At 37.8% G+C, this 17500-nt stretch overlaps 1 protein-coding gene across 1 annotated transcript in view; it reads right to left on the reverse strand.

The window, feature by feature from the left end:
* The window catches only part of LOC136851305 (uncharacterized), a 387719-nt gene that overhangs the window by 282108 nt on the left and 88111 nt on the right, over window positions 1–17500 (reverse strand). The window contains exon 2 of the mRNA XM_067125305.1: window positions 1061–1141. The gene's annotated coding sequence lies outside the window, so the exon portion shown is untranslated. The remainder of the gene's footprint in view (window positions 1–1060; window positions 1142–17500) is intronic.

The following is a 17500-nucleotide window of genomic DNA, read 5'->3' on the forward strand; positions in this document are numbered from 1 at the left end:
CGCCATATACTTCAAACATTTCAGTTGATTGATGTGTTTAAAGTATATGGCGTTGGGACTACTCTCAACTTCATTGATAATAGTCCCAACGCCATATGGGACTATTATCAATGAAGTTGAGAGTCCCAACGCCATATACTGTAAACACATCAATCAACTGAAATGTTTAAAGTATATGGCGTTGGTACTACTCTCAACTTCATTGATAATAGTCCCAATCGCCGCCTTATCAATGGGGACTATTGTCACAATATCAAGTTGAGAATCCCCTAACGCCATATACTTCAAACATTTCCGGTTGATTGATGTTTTTATATATGGCGTTGGGTTCTCTCAACTTAACTGATAATAATGTCCCAACGCCATGGGACTATTATCAATGAAGATTGTTTTAAAGTAGTCCCAACGCCATATATTTCAAACATTTCAGTTGATTGATGTTTTGAAGTAATAGTCCCAACGCCATATCTCAAACATTGATAATAGTCCCAACGTCATATGGGACTATTATCAATGAAGTTGAGAGTAGTCCCAACGCCATATACTTTAAACACATCAATCAGGTGATGATTAATGATGTCATGTCTACTTGCTGTTCCATTACAGTCCTTCATGCAAATGATCTCTGAGAGGGCAACACTGACCGAGGCATCGACATCCAAAAATAGCGGCTTCTCCACGATGTCAAAATATTTCTTACTCTTGCTCTTCACAATAAAGGCTGTGTCCTATAAATTTCAATGAATTTTAGTCGAAAGGTGCTGTGCCGGCATAAGGTTAACTAGACAAAAAAAAAAAAGTCTCTCTATGAATCCGATGCCCCACATTAAAACCTGACTTCGCACTACCAGTAGTATATGTGACTTCTGTCACATATACTACTGCATTAACTTCCAGTATTTAACATGGTCCATATGCCATTGATATTTTATGTTCCTTGACAGTACAGTATGCATGTATCGGCGGGTATGAGAGGATGAAAAAACAGAGAACGTAACAATGAGACGCTGAGCAATATGCAGACAAAATAAATAAATAAACTCATGACGTTAAACCTTACCTATTCTATCCCCTTTGCGGCGTGGCCATGGTGGGGGTGGGGGTGTTTCGTCATGAAACTTCATAGCAGTGACCTCGATACCTGAAAAATTAAAAAATAAACTTCAGCTAAGATTTATCTCAAACCCCATTTCAATCTCCCCGCCCCCCACCCCCTCTCTCTCTCTCTCTCTTGCGCGCACACACACGCACAGACACAAGCAATCACATTAATACACACGAATACCCACACTTATACGGATTAAGCGTCAGTGTTACAAAGAAAGACGGCTACAACAATAGCAATACCGCGTGAACGCCAGTCTATAATTCTTTCTCTTCCTCTTTATTTTTTTTCTTTCTCTTTCTCTCTGTCTTAACCACATCCGTATATATGCTAGGAATCTCACAAGCCATTACGCGCTTAGCACTCCGGGCGCAGCAAAGCACAAACAACACAATTTAGACTTGCAAAATCTCGCAATTAAACTTGCATTTTTGCGCAAACTGCGGACCACAAACGCATACATTACAAAAATTATAAAAATGATGAAGTCGTTTTTTTTTTTGGATAGATCGAAAACAGCAACCTCCCACCCCTAGGAAAAAATATTTCCACCCTCCCGAAAAGAATCCGGTTCCCCAGATAAACTCAAACTCCTAAATGAGACCGCTTTTACCTGCCCTCATCCCATCGCAGGACCCATGGTCGCGAATCACACGGTTGATTTGGCACTCTGTGTCTGCTTACTGTAGCAGAGAGTACCCCAATGCAGGTGCAATTCCGCCGAGAAGCCCAGAAACTGAAATTATCAGTGCCCCCTACAGGTGACTGCTATTTAGGTCAGAATTCGAGAAGGCGTGGTCGAGTGGTCAGTATGTCCACTGGAAATGGAATAAAATAGAACAGAACATAGAATTTAGGCCAAAGGCCAAGCGCATAGACCTACGAGGTCATTCAGCGCTGAAACAGAAATTGACAGTAAAAAGGTTTGAAAGGTGTAACAGGAGGAAAACCTCGCAGTTGCACTGAAAAAATCGTTAGGAGATGGTGGAAAGTAAGATGGAAGAGAGAATATATATGAACGGAGGTATAGTAAAGGGAATAAAAGTGGTTGCAGCTACGGGCCGAACAGACGCTGCAAATAACCTCAAGTAATGCCTACACTGCACCGCATGAGGTGCACTAACGGCGCTACCCCACTACGGAGAGGAGGTCCGCTGGAAATATACTCTCGATCGAAGGGGGAGCTCATTCACATTCCGCCGAAATCGGGTGTCGCGTTGACGAGAGAGAAGGAAGAATGAAAGACAGGTTGTTAGGATCCCTTGAACCATAAACCTGGAAGTTTATCATTTGATTTTGTAGATCCATAGATAAGTACCATAAAGGAATACTTATACGTGTTTGTATACGTGTATATATTTCAAGAAGAGGTCGTTTCACTTTCATACTTTAACTGTTGAATTGTGGATGAGTCACAAGTGCAGAAAATTTACACATCATCAGATGTTTCGTACACTTACTTGCATTGCACCAATTCCCCTTACCTAGCATGCACTCTCGCGTTTGCAATTCATTCTTTATTTCATTTCCCATGTGTAAGCTTACGTTTTTTAGTTTTCTGTAGAAGAAAACTATTATGACGGCTTTGTCTGTCCGTCCGCACTTTTTCTGTCCTCCCTCAGATCTTAAAAACCACTGAGGCTAGAGGGCTGCAAATTGGTGTGTTGATCATCCACCCTCCAATCATCAAACATAGCAAGTTGCAGCCCTCTAGCCTTCAGTAGTTTTTATTTTATTTAAGGTAACAGTTAGCCATAATCATACTTCTGGTACTGCTATAGCTACCAACAACACAGGCCACACAGGCCACCACCAGACTGTGGGTGAATTTCATGGGTCGCGGCTAAGATTTTCATGGGCCGTGGCTGAAAGTTTCATATAGCATTATACGCCGTACAGAAAACTTAAACTTCGGTGCATTTTTTAATTGTTTTTTCTTCAAAACGTTGATAACTGACTTCTCAGGAGCATCCATGATGGACCAGGTGCGGTGGTTTGAAGAGTGGGGAGAAGGGTGGGGGGAGGATATTTGCTTCCATTAACCTTTGGCAAGGTGAAACGTTCCCAGAATGAAAATCATAAAAATAAAGACATGTAACTGATACAGTAAAACCTACTGGAGTCTTTTTGTGTGGAGAATAAAAAAAAAAAAGGAAAAAAAAGTTGAAATGAATAACAGAACTTGCACGAGATAATTATTTAATTTCTCTCCCCAACTGAAACCCTGAGTTAAGTCCGTGCTAACTCTTAATGCGTGATTCAAGTTAATCTATGCTTTTCTTTAAGGAGACTACCATAAGACTTCTCTGTCGCGACATACCACTATTCAGGTGAAGTTTTATGTCGTGCATGATGGGTCTGTGAGGACGAAAAGAATTCACTGGAGTTTTCGCTGCGCCTAAGTGAAATCTCATTGACCATTCAGGTTCCTTTATCTATTGTCAACGGAGATGAAGTGGATAATTCGGTGCTCTCCTTCCCATTGTGAATGCAGTACGTTTGACAGTTGCGGTAGGTGCCTATTTTATTTCTTTTGTGAATGTTCTCTTTCTCTCGCTCGCTCTCTCTCTCTCTCCGCCCTCAAATACCGCTTTCTCACTGGGTATAATAAATGCTACTCGGAGATCTTGGTATGTTCTTACTTAAAAGGTTCCTCTCTCTCTCTCTCTCTCTCTCTCTCTCTCTCTCTCTCTCTCTCTCCGTTACTAACAGTTCCAGAAAGAGTCCCTCTGAAGAATAATTTACGGGTCAATGCGTAATGTTAATGCACAGCCTGCAGAAGAGGCGCTGTTGTCAAAAATAAAAGCGAAAATATCTTTGCCTATTCACGTTACTTGCCTTTTGTTTATTTGTCACTAGTTGGATGGGTGACCCCCAAGGAGAGAGAGACATCGTCGGCACATAGCCCACCGTGAACAACCATGGGGCTGGGTGTGGGACTATAGATCTCATCCCATAAATCATCGCTGAAAAGGCGTATGCCTCCTGGCTCTTCAAAACGTCTTAGAGCAGGTAAATCAGGCATGAGTCACTGAATGCAAGTGCAATGCACTGAATGATTATACGAGAGTGAAATAACAGAAAATGAAGAATGAAAGATTTTTTGAAAATGAAGAATGTTTAAAAATGGATCATAAGGTGATTAAAATCTCGAAGAGGGAAGGTGTCATGATGAATTTCGATGGTCAAATGTGTGTGTGTGTGTGTGTGAGAGAGAGAGAGAGAGAGAGAGAGAGAGAGAGAGAGAGAGAGAGAGAGAGAGAATAAGAAAAAAGCATTGAAGAATACTTGCTTTTCAGCGTTTGTGTGTGTGTGTGTAAGTATAAGAAAAAGCAGAGAGAGAGAGAGAGAGAGAGAGAGAGAGAGAGAAGAAAGAGAAGAAAGCATTGAAGAATACTTGCTTTTCACTGTTTGTGTGTGTGTGTGTGTGTGTAGAGAGAGAGAGAGAGAGAGAGAGAGAGAGAGAGAGCAGAGAGAGAGAGAGCACTTCACCGTTTTCACCGTTTGTGTGTATGTGAGAGGAGAGAGAGAGAGAGAGAGTGAGAGAGAGAGAGAGAGAGAGAGAGAAGAAAAAGCACCGAAGTATCCTTTGCTTTTCACCGTGAGAGATATGCAAAGTACCGGCCCCCGACATCTCGGTAGCTAACAGGATTCTAAACTGTAGCTGCAGAGGAGCGATGTAAACACGACACTGAATTCACGGAATGCGCTCAAGCTTTCACTCGAGTCGACATTCTGCGCATTTTGACTAAATTGCTCGGACTTGTCCTGTGTCTTTTTTTCTTTCTCTCTCTCTTTGATGCTTTCCTCTTTCTTGAGTTTCCTTAGCTGTTAATTATTTCTGTTTAATTTGCTTGTTCCTGTCGGCTGTTTTCCCAATTAATTCAATCCAAATGAAGTCATTCTACAGTTCATATTTTTTTAGGTAAGTTGGCGCAGCTGATTCGCATTTTCGGGAGATTTTCACAATTTCTCGTCCCCCTTGGCTTCAGAGTCATTTTGTAATCTAAACCTTCTTATCTAATCTCTCTTTTCTCTCTGTCCTTCAGTCTGTGAAAGTAAGTTGTTCTAACATCAGATTTGTTCGCAGTTGTTCAGCCATGAACAAATGTATTTCGTTGTCATCTTCTGACTCTCTCTCTCTAAATGTCAAGTAAAAAAAATCTTTTTTTATTTTCCACAATGTGCAGAACATTTTCCTATCCTTTCTGGGTGGACTGTTAGTCTTCATATGTCAGCAGGTCAAATATAGTGTCACTTTTGTTCCACCTGCCATGTGAGCAAGAACCAGTGCTGGCATAAGGTTAGCTTAATCTAACAACAATAGAGTAAGTTTTCTGTCATTTTCTACTAACCCGACGGCATATATTGATGGGCGATGGATGCTTCTTTACTGGTGACAAAATTTAAGTACAGCGCGCCCGGTAATAAGTAAAAAATAAGATATCGCATTCTTGGTCCTAATTCCTGCGTCAAAATGCTACAAGTTGTTAAAAACACTGCTGGTGTGGAAGCACCTTGCAGGACGCCTAAAAGAAACAGTTTGACTTCATTAATGGCCACATTAAATTAATCTCGTCTTGTACTACCACAGGGTCTTGCTTTTTTTTCAAGTTGTGCCACACAGCTACATAACTTGAAGTTCGCCAAAGCTATCTGGCGCAAAGTTTGCTGGCAGGATGAGTTAGAAAGATACCGGAAGACCTCTAATGTGACCATACATTAAGACTTTGAATGATCTTCAATACACCAAAGAGTTTGAGGATATGAGTCTAATTCACAGCGAGCAGTAAACGAAACGTCTCCAAGCTTTTAAAAATTAAACCTTGTTTATCATCAATCGTACGGTTTTATCATGCTTACTACCGTTCGATAACGAGTTTTACACTCCACATAGATTCCTTGGGATGAGGACACTGTACAGTCTCTGTGAGCTCTAGGCATTACTATCGTCTCTTCGAGCTCTTGAAATACTTAGGCGGTATCTCTTAACTCTTGAAATCAGTATACAGTTTCTCTGAGATTTTATCCTTATACAATCTCATCGAGCTCTGGAAATCCCTACACAGTCTCCTTGGGCTCTTGACATCACTGTACAGTCTTTAAGAGCTCTCGACTATAATATCTTAGCGACGGTATCATTCTATCACGGACTGGGCGAGTCATTAGCAGTTCCGTGGAGTCAACCGCTATTAAAACTAGCTGACGAGGTCTTTCTTATGCCTGACTGAAACATCGGGCTCTGATAAAATTCTAGGGGCCTGGGATGTGGAGGGGGAAGGCAGGGGGGTAGCGGTAAGAGGGACAGAGGATACCAGATAAACTGAAAATTGGTTAACAGAATCCATTATACGCTTTTTATTTCCACGTATTCCTAAATGTTTAGTTCGGGTTGACATTAATTATATATTATGTAGATACTTTACAACATGGAAATTAAATGTAAATTAATATATATATATATATATATATATATATATATATATTATATATATGCATATATAAAAATTCTGCAACGTATATGAACTCGTACATATGCTGTGTGGCAATCATATCTATTATCTTATTTATGTATATATAGAATCTACTGGTCACTTTATACCAGTTACGTATGTAATTGTAATAACCGCAATGCCTTCTTTAATTCTCGAATTTTTCACACTTTTCGATACGTTTGTCACTACATAGCCTATGAAGGAGGATTCGAACTAGCATCACGGTATCATTGTTTTATATATATATATATATATAATATATATATATATAATATATATATAATATATATATATATATATATATATATATATGTATATATATATATATATATATAAATTTGACTCACATCAGGATCGAAACCAGGTCTCCAATCTGAAAGGCCAGGTGCTACCAACTGCACCACACCTTGCCTTTCAATTGAGGGACGTTGAGTTCGATCCCCGATACAAGTCGGGTATTTATTTATGTTCTACACGTGATTGTGTGTTGATTAGTTCTATATATATATATATATATATATATATATATATATATATATATATATATATATATATATATATATATATATATATATATATATATATGCATACATACATAAAAGCGTATGTCTATCTGTGTACGTATGCAACTTCACGACTCATCTTACCACGCCGTGATCATACCTAACCACTAACCTCTCCTGAATTAATTCAAATCTCGTCTGGCGATATGCCTCTTTTTTTCATGTACCTGTGAGGAAAAACATTAAAAAAACTAGAGCGCTGTTAATGACTATGTTACAGTCCGCCTGGTCATAACTCCTGCTCTTAACTACCCCTAAATGTCCGGGCCGAATTAGGCAACCGGACCAGTTAAGATTGCGATCTCTCCGAAATCTCGGAACTCGGGTGTAGCGATGCGATATATCTGGCCGCTGAGCCACGCCGCGTCCGGCGATAATCGTTTCCAGGCGATGGAAATGAGAGATTCTTTCGTCATCTCCAGGAGAAATGATGAAATGGACGACTCGTTTTATCATTTCATTGCGGAATGATCTAACGCACTAGATATGATGGAATGGGTGGCCACCTCTCTCTCTCTCTCTCTCTCTCTCTCTCTCTCTCTCTTTCTCTCTCTCTCTGGTAATTTCACTGATTTAAGATTGAGGGAACTTATTGAGATGTAATTATTGGCCTTTAGCTTACAATACATAATTACTCATATAAATGAATGCGCTTTTCTATTCACATATGTACTTGATATGTACATATCGCAGACATTCATTTATACATATATCATTGTATGCAGACATTCATTTATACATATATCATTGTATGCATACATGCATATATACAGTAAACGTACACACACACACACACAAATATTTATACATATATATAATATATATATAGATATATATGTATATACGAGATATAAACACATGTATGTATGTATAAAAGTATGTGCGTGTATGTGTGACCTCCTTCTATAATATCTGTATGATTTACTTATGAATACTTTTTTCTTCATTTACCTTAACACTCTTAAATTATTTCCATAATCGTCATGTAAAAGGTACCCAAATTTCATCTAAAATAATAAGCTATGAATCGAAACTGCTTGTCTTAACTACAATATTCCAATCATCGGTTAAAAATAGTTTTACTCCTCTTTTTTTTTTTAGATCGCAAGGAGGTGCCCCATAAAACACGTTATCTAAACGCTGACGATGACATCACCTCTCGCAACCCATCATTGTGCAATGAGCTCCTCATTTTCAATCGAAGGACTGCACTTTCCCTACGACCAGGGTCGTTGCAAACGATCATTTGATCGAATCTAATGACTACCCCGAACGACACAGACCTCCGGAGAACGACTCGGGGTCTTTTATCTTCTCATAATCGAGATCGAATTGAGGTCTAAATTGCTGACGAAGGCCTCTTGAAGAGAGACATTATAACTAATTCTAACGTCTGTAACCTGACTCAATGATAGTCCTGAATACGGGATGAAGTCGTACCATTTGGGACGGGGCTACTTATTCTTTCGAAAGATTTTCTATTGGGACTAAATACCTACGATTATAAGCATCCTGTGAGTTGGCAAACTATGCTGTTTTATCATAACTTACCATTTTTTTCATCATGATTTGCTTATACATGATCCATTTAGTATCTCGGAAGTATCTTAAATGTCCCCTTTGTTACGAAAAATAAAATCCAAAGACCACCCTTCTACAGTTATTTCCTTTTCTATTATTTAATATCTTCTTAACTCTTCAGTTACGATAGAAAAGGAATCTCAAATCTTGGAACAGCTGAGAGTTCCTGAAGCGAAAAATGTATAAAATTAGTGTGGTTTTAGTGGTTGAGGTTTTTGGCCACTGAGAGCCTTGAAAAAATGTTTGGAAAATAAGCTTGGTTTAACTGGACAGACATTTAGGCACTGACAGCATTTCAAAAATATAGGAAAACGTAACTGGTATACCTAATTAAAATATAACTAGCTACAACTTTTGATACAGGAATCCTTTGGGAAAAAAATGGGAAAGATTTGATATAATGAATGATGTGTGGAAATTTCTTTCTGGAAGAAACATCTTGTATATAGGGGGACATCGCGTACAAATTCACTTTTCAGGAATAACTGTTTGCCATCAAAACTATTTTTTAAACTGTCAAATAGTATGCTGAATAAAAAGATGACGCCACCTACCTTATATTACACTGTACCTAATATGAATTTGTGCGCGGGATTCCCCTATATGCAAGACGATTCTTTCAGAGAGAAATTTCTAAACATCATTCAAAAGGAATATACCGGCCCTCCTCAAACTCATTCCGAGGAATCGTCGAACAGTTGGCTTCTCTTCAGGTTTAAAGACAAGCTCAGTCCTTCATTTACATCCAACGACATGTAGCCCCAGATGTAGTCAGGGGATCTATGTGGGATGTACTAAGAGGTTGTTGCGAGAAAGCACTGACTCTCACAGAGGAGTCAGCTTCAGAACCAGGAGCAGATAGTCCAGCCCTGAACAGTCTAATATCAGGAATCATTCGAAAATATGTAAAACTTTTGCAGAAAATAAAGACTTTTCAATAATAGGACAGGTACAAAAAGAAAATTATTTAAAAATGCTTGAATCTATTATTATCAAATTGACTCTAGCGCCGTTAAACTCCCAAACATCGTCCACACAATAGTTTATTGCCTGATGGTCTTGTTGAGCTGTTTCTTCTGTCTGTATGTTTATTTATTATTATTTTTTCTCTCTCTCTCTCTTGTAATATTCAAGGCGAGTGGCAGTAGTTTGTTTTTACTTTCCTTCTGGGTAGGTTGTCACCAGTCTTTTGGAGTGTTCTTTTAGTAATTTTATTCTGAATGTTTTATTGTGATTTTAACTGTAATTCTAATTTTATTAGTTTACTGATTGTCATGTTCGCTGTTTGCATCCTACAAAATGCAACTATGAGGAGTTGTGAAACGTCGGCATATTATAATAAAAACCGCAAAAAATTGGATAGTGCCTCTCCCTGACCCGCCTTGGATTGTTCTTCGAGCTGTTGCTCCGGAAGTTGGAGGTGTATATATATATATATATATATATATATATATATATATATATATATATATTATATATATACTGTATATATATAAAATTTATATATATATAATTTATTATATATATTTACATATATATATGCATATATATACATACACATTTATACATGTATATATTATATACACATACATACACACACACACACACACCTTGAAATTATGAAGAAATCTCCTTCAAAAATATCTATTTGGATCGTCACTGGACAGGTTACAAGAAATGCAGTGTGACCTGAACCCGGTACTGGACTCCAGTAGCATAAGTTATTAGTCTTCTTAAGTTGGCATAAGAATCGTTAGTTTCGATGGCCATGACATATTTATACAGAAAGCCATCCTTTATACCGAAAGCCCTCTCGAGGACCTACACTCTCTTATTTATACATATCTACATATGGAAGCGTAAAGGATAGAGGGCGAGAGAGAGCGAGTTAAAATCAGCAGAGCAAGAACTATCGCTAAGCACAAAATAAAATGAAAAAGGATTTAAGAGACTAATTAAAAAAAGAAAAAGAAAATGCACCGTCATCCACCGCAGTAATTTATATCTTCCGAAGCAATAAAATAATGTACCGAAAAAACAGGTGTCAGTTACATAATACCCTCGGCGTTGTTTGAGGTGTGAATGTTTGAACACGTAAGAGAACGGAGCTGAATAGCCGAGAGTTCTCCCCAGCTCTCTCGCCCATAGGGAGGGGACAAGACGATAAATTTGTTAAGCCCCATACAACGACGGAAACGGACAGACGCACGGACACATACAAGCAACGGTAAACACTTCATTTGCCAGTTGGAGTCATAAATTCCTTCATGCTTCAAAAAAATCGAATGGAAAAAACTGGACGTAAGTCGTAAAAGCCAGTCCCTGCCTAACAATAGAGGCTTTATGACATTTATGATGGCCCCCGGTAAAAAAGTAAAAGAATCATAAAAAGGTAAAGCATGGACACCACACAGAAGCTGAAATACTACTTTTCCTTTAAGAAAACTTGCCCTTATTTCACCAAATTACATTTATTGATGTGACGAAAGTGGCGAGTATACAACCAGCTATTGATATGCATCATAGGAATTATGTTTCTATTCCAATTAGTTGGGAAACCTATCACATGAGAGAGAGAGAGAGAGAGAGAGAGAGAGAGAGAGAGAGAGAGAGAGAGAGGCGGTAAAGTAAAATGAAAGTTTTATGAATCAAGGGTCAAGTTTCCATTGAAGGAGTAAAAAAGAAGTTGGGGAGGAAGAGAAGGGAGAGGGGAGAGGAGGAGGAGGGAGGAGGAGGAGGAGGAGGAGGAGGAGGGGAGGAGGAGGAGGGGAGGAGGAGGAGGAGGGAGGGAGGGAGGGAGGAGGGAAGAGGCATGACGTGAATTAGTCGGTGGAAGGAAAAACAGGGTCGTAGATGGCGGAATAAAAAGACAATTATATTTTTTTTAAGCGCAGGTGTACCAGACCCAAAAACCGGTGAGGCGAGATCGGGCGAAATTGCTACACCCACTCGCTTAGATAAATATTCATTTTTTCGCCTATAGCTCAGTCTGTGCCATTTCTGGGTATGAGTCGACGGCATATAGGTAGAGAGATAGATAAGGGACACAAAAATAAAACCTCAGTGGAAGATTAGTTTGAAATGCGTTACTGTGGAGGTAGTGAAGGTATAAAGGAGGTTACGATGAGAAAAAGTCTAAATGAAGTTGTGCATTATATAATATTTTATATTACTGGTTACGTTTTTGTTTCTAGAAAACTTCAATTTAAGGAGGAACAGGATAGCCAGAAGGCGTGGTAACGTTGTAGACATTATATATGTTTATATATATATATATATATATATATATATATATATATATATATATATATATATATATTACATATATATAGTGCGTATATTTTTGTGGGATATTTTTGTGGAAAGAGAGAGAGAGAGAGAGAGAGAGAGAGAGAGAGAGAGAGAGAGAGAGAGGGGGGGCATATTTCTACTGTATAAAAACCGCAGGTCTACCTGTAGATTTCAAAGACGGTGCCATGGAGTGTAGTGTGTGTGAACTACAGGAAATTGAATTAAACAATGGAAAGTAACCTCACGTACCCCAAAATTACAGCTGAAATCCTAAAGAAATCAATGAAAAAATCCATCACGTCTTCTGACTCACATATAATGCATATAATGGAATCACGTCGGATCTTCATTCACAATTAATTCCCAAAGATCATAAGGTCAAACGTCTCCTGATTTCTGTACAACACTGAATTTCATCTTACTCTTTTTTTTTCACTACCTTATTTATTGTTTCTTTTTCCTTTTTTATATATCAATTACTTAAGTACGTGAATAATGAAATGCCAAGTAATATTAGGAAGTATCTAGATCGGTTTTTTGACGGTAGTATAAAAGAAGGTCAAATAATCCTTGATGGTAATAAAGGGAGGATCAAACAGTTTTTGACGGTAATATAAGGGAGGGTCGAATAGTTTTTGACGGAAATATACAGGGGGAGGGGTTTCGAACGGTTATTTGACGGTAATATAAGGGGTGGTCGAATGGGTTTTCATGGTAATATAATGAAGGTTCGAACTGTTTTTGACGGTAATATAAGGGATGGTCGAATGGGTTTTCTTGGTAATATAAGGAAGGTTCGAACTGCTTTTGACGGTAATATAGGGGATGGTCGAATGGGTTTTCATGGTAATATAAGGAAGATTCCAACTGTTTTTGACGGTAATATAAGGGATGGTCGATGGGTTTCTTGAATATAAAGGGAACTGCTTTTGACATGGTGGTCGAATGGGTTTTCTTAAATATAAGGAAGGTTCGAACTGCTTTTGACGGTAATATGGGATGGTCGAATGGGTTTTCATGGTAATATAGGGAAGATTCAACTGTTTTTGAAATATAAGAAGGGTTTTCTGAATGTAAGGAAGGTTCGAACTGCTTTTGACGGTAATATGGATGGTCAAATGGGTTTCAAGGTAACATAAAGAAAGGTTCAAACTTTTGGGTAATATAAGGGATGGTCAAATTTTTCAAGGTAATGTAAGGAAGGTTCGAACTGCTTTTGACGGTAATATAAGGGATGTTCGAATGGGTTTTCATGGTAATATAAGGAAAGTTCGAACTGCTTTTGAAGGTAATATAAGGGATGGTCGAATGGGTTTTCATGATAATATAAGGAAGGTTCGAACTGCTTTTGACGGTAATATAAGGGATGGTCGAATGGGTTTTCATGGTAATATAAGGAAGGTTCGAACTGCTTTTGACGGTAATATAAGGGATGGTCGAATAGGTTTTCATGGTAATATAAGGAAGGTTCGAGTGGTTTTTGACGGTAATATAAGGGATGGTCGAATAGGTTTTCATGGTAATATAAGGAAGGTTCGAGTGGTTTTTGACGTTAATATAAGGGAGGGTCGAAAGGTTGTTCACGGTAGTATTAGGGAGGGTCGACCTGTTTTCGGCGGTAATATAAGAGAGGATCGAACTGTTTTTGACGGCAATATAAGGGAGGGTTGAGAATCTTTTCGACAAATCTTAATCCTAAAACGCGTTACGTACCGCCCTGAAGCTCCGACCATGCTTCCTTGATTTAGCATACGTATAACATGGGTTACACACACAGAAAGTAAATATATTAATACACATTTTTTCACTCCGATAAGTCCTTCTCAAATGTGCACCGTCTTATCAAAAGTGGAAGCCTTCGTGACTTGTGAACAATAATAACGATAATCACCAAATTTTCCTACTTTTTGCTTTACTATCTCACTCGTCAAAAGGTTCCTCAACCTGTTTTCTCTTCCTGTTTCAGGTGAGACAAGCCTTCCCCCCCTCACCCTTTTTCTTCTCATTTTTCCCTTTCCCCTTCACCCTCGCCCTCCTCCTCCTCCTATGGTTCTTCCTCCTTTCATGTACGTAACCACCTCCAGCAGTTCTCTCATAAAGTTCATTTTATCTTCCCATATATCTGATGTCGTAGTATGTCTGTTATGTCTGTCTGTCTGTCTCTGCTTCTTTCAACACGGTTTTTACTCTTCTTATCTCTCTCTCTCTCTTTCTCTCAAGTTTCTTTTCCTCTTGTTAATTCCTATTCAATTATCATCACCTGTTCGTTTCCGAATACATTTTCCCGTTTTTCATGCTGTTATCTTGTTGGTTGATTTATTTAATGGGTTTTCTAATATTAAAATAATAGTGAACTCAGAACTTATTAACAACGGAGATCTAATTAAAGAATTATTCTGAACCCTTTATTAATTTACTTTTATGCTTCCTATTATAAGATCCGTAATTTATTTGTTCGTTCATTTGGCTCTCCCGTTCCCACCTTTGATGTATCTATCATCGCAACCACTACTTATCTGAATTACCCCGCTTTAGCTATTCCCCAGTATTTTTGCTATATGTTTTTCAGTTTATTTTTTATCTCTATTTAATTTCATCTTTTCCTCTCATCATTCCTCTCTTTTACGCACTAACTCATTCATTTAATGGCTCTTCTTTCGTTAAAGTTCATTTTAAATATTTTCCTTTTTAATTCAGTTATCCACGTCCTTACGTCATTCGATTGTTTCATCCCATTTTTCTTTATTTCTTGTTATTTTACGTTCTTTCACACTGCGTATTCTTATTTGCAATATCCCTTTCTCATCTTGCTAAATGTTTTTTCCCCTTTTTCTTAACGTAATCGCCACTGCGTCTAATGCATATGTGATTTCAGCTTTTCCCTCTTCCTTCATCAATTATTATTTATTTGAGTTAAGATTCTGCTTCTGAGGCTAAACATTCTCTCATTTTATTCCGCATTATGTATATGATTTCACTTCTCTTCCCGCACCGACGTCTCTCCTAATTCACCAGCATTCTCCCCTTTGGACGTAAAAGGACCAGCAGGCGCCATCTTGCTACACCAAATTATCTCTGTTATTCTCTTAAATTCTCTTTAAATATTGGAAGACTCTTCGAGTTCTTCTGCTGCTAAGACTCGTGAAGCTATTTATATGAACTCGGAGACATCATAGGAATATTCAGTTTCTTGATCAGATAACATCAGATTCTAATCATCTTTACTTCTGCGGTGAAGACTGAGAATTAGAAAACAGAATATATTTGTGTTCTATTTCGTGACCACTGTGTTTATATTCTTATTGATCTAGTTATGTATATATCTATTTATTTATTTATTTGCCTATTCATTTGTTTATTCAATCATTTATTTGCTTTTTATTTCTTCATTTATTTGCCCGGCACTTTATTTATTTATTATTTATGGTTTCGTCAAAGGTTTTCTTGCTTCACCTTTTTATTTTTATTTACCAATTTATCTAATTTTTTCCCGTTATTTATTTTTTCCCTTTTTAAATTATTTGTTTTGTTTTCCCTGTTCACAAATATATCAACTTCATAACCGATTTACCTTTTTATTTAGTAATGCTTTTATTGACTTTTCAATAATTTTTCCAGTCCTTATTTATTCTTTCTTGTCTCTCCAATTGCCAACTTGTACGACAGATCGAAGTCTGAAGAAGTATGTTTCGATATTCTACAGTTTTGTGCAAAGTGGGAATTGAAAAGCATTTTAGAATATACATCGGTACGCGATAAACGCTAGCGCGCATGGCCACACACCGGGCATTTGTAAAACAGGAATGGAATTTGTAAAATAGGAATGAAATTTATAAAACAGGAATGGAATTTGTAATACAGGAATGGAATCTGTAAAACAGAAATAGAACTTGTAAAACAGGAATGGAATTTGTAAGACAGGAATGTAATTTGTAAAACAGGAATGGAATTTGTAAAACAGGAATGGAATCTGTAAAACAGGAATGGAATCTGTAAAACAGGAATGGAGGACTTATTAACATAACATATGAATTTGTAAAACAGGAATGGAGGACTTATTAACATAACATATGAATTTGTAAAATAGGAATGGAGGACTTATTAACATAACATATGAATTTGTAAAACAGGAATGGAGGACTTATTAACATAGCATATGAATTTGTAAAACAGGAATGGAGGATTTATTAACATAGCATATGAATTTGTAAAACAGGAATGGACGACTTATTAACATAACATATGAAAATTTGGATCTTTTCTAGACAGTGACCCCCTATAGTTATCAGCACCGTGGGAGTTAGTGCTGTCAGTGCACCTCACTTGGTACACTGCTGGCATTACTTAAGGGTCTTGCAACGTCCCTTCGGCCCCTAGCTGCAACCTCTCTCATTCACTCCGTTCAAATTCTCTTTCTTCCATATGACTTTCAACCCCCTCTAACAATTGTTTCATAGTGCAACTGCGAGGTTTTCCTCCTATTACACCTTTCAAACCTTCTTAATGTCAATTTCTCTTTCAGCGCTGAATGACCTCATAGGTCCCAGTGCTTGGTCTTGGAGTTAAAATCTATATTCTATATTCTCCAATGGTTTTCAGGGGTCGTTATCTCCGACTAACATTTCTCGGGGTCATTATCTTTATGATATTTACAGTCTTTTGTTCAAGTTTTTAAGGCAATCCCCAACGGGCTTGTGCTAAACACGCCGCAGAGGTGAATACATACCGGTCAAAACCCTTCGGAGTCACCATCCAGGAAAGATCCAAAACCTGGTTTAACTGCTTCCACTGCAATAATAATAATACTCACATTCCTAGAGGATCATAAAACTCCAAATTGAAAAAAAAAAAATTGGCGTAGACAAAAAAAATTAATAGAATTTTTATTTCAAATGAAACTGCCAATAGGGCAAGGCGAGTCAAGTCTTTAACTTGCCCAGGACCGAATGAAACAAGGAAAGATGGGTGAAAGGCAAGGAGAGATTTGCTTTACCCGTAATGTTATAAGTCTGGAAAAACAGAAACTTGGAGAATATTCTAAAACTAAGCAGTAGGGGAAAGAAGCTGTCAGAAAAAAGTATTTTCATTTTGTCGTACTAAATGTGTGAGTGTGATCTTCAAGGCCTTAAAAGTCTATTGCCAAATTTCATTTTATGACTAAGTCTGTGTGAAAGAGCGCCCTGCCGGGTGTTGCAAGACGCACGATATGAAAAATTACTCCCTAAGTTCAATTTAACTGAAGTTGCCAATTCGAGTCCACACCAGCTATTAGTCCAGCATCTAAAAAAACAAAAAAACAAAAAAAAGTAAAATCCAACAAAATGCCTCAATAAAAATGGCGTAGTTATATAGCCATCATGAGACGATTCTCTTCGAGTGGAACTCTTCGTATTCCCTTGTGTTCCCTGAATCCCAAGTACTCCGTAAAAGGAGTTGAGACTACTATCCACCTAATGGAATACACC

Source organism: Macrobrachium rosenbergii, chromosome 23 (assembly GCF_040412425.1).
Source record: "Macrobrachium rosenbergii isolate ZJJX-2024 chromosome 23, ASM4041242v1, whole genome shotgun sequence".
Taxonomy (NCBI): Eukaryota; Metazoa; Arthropoda; class Malacostraca; order Decapoda; family Palaemonidae; genus Macrobrachium; species Macrobrachium rosenbergii.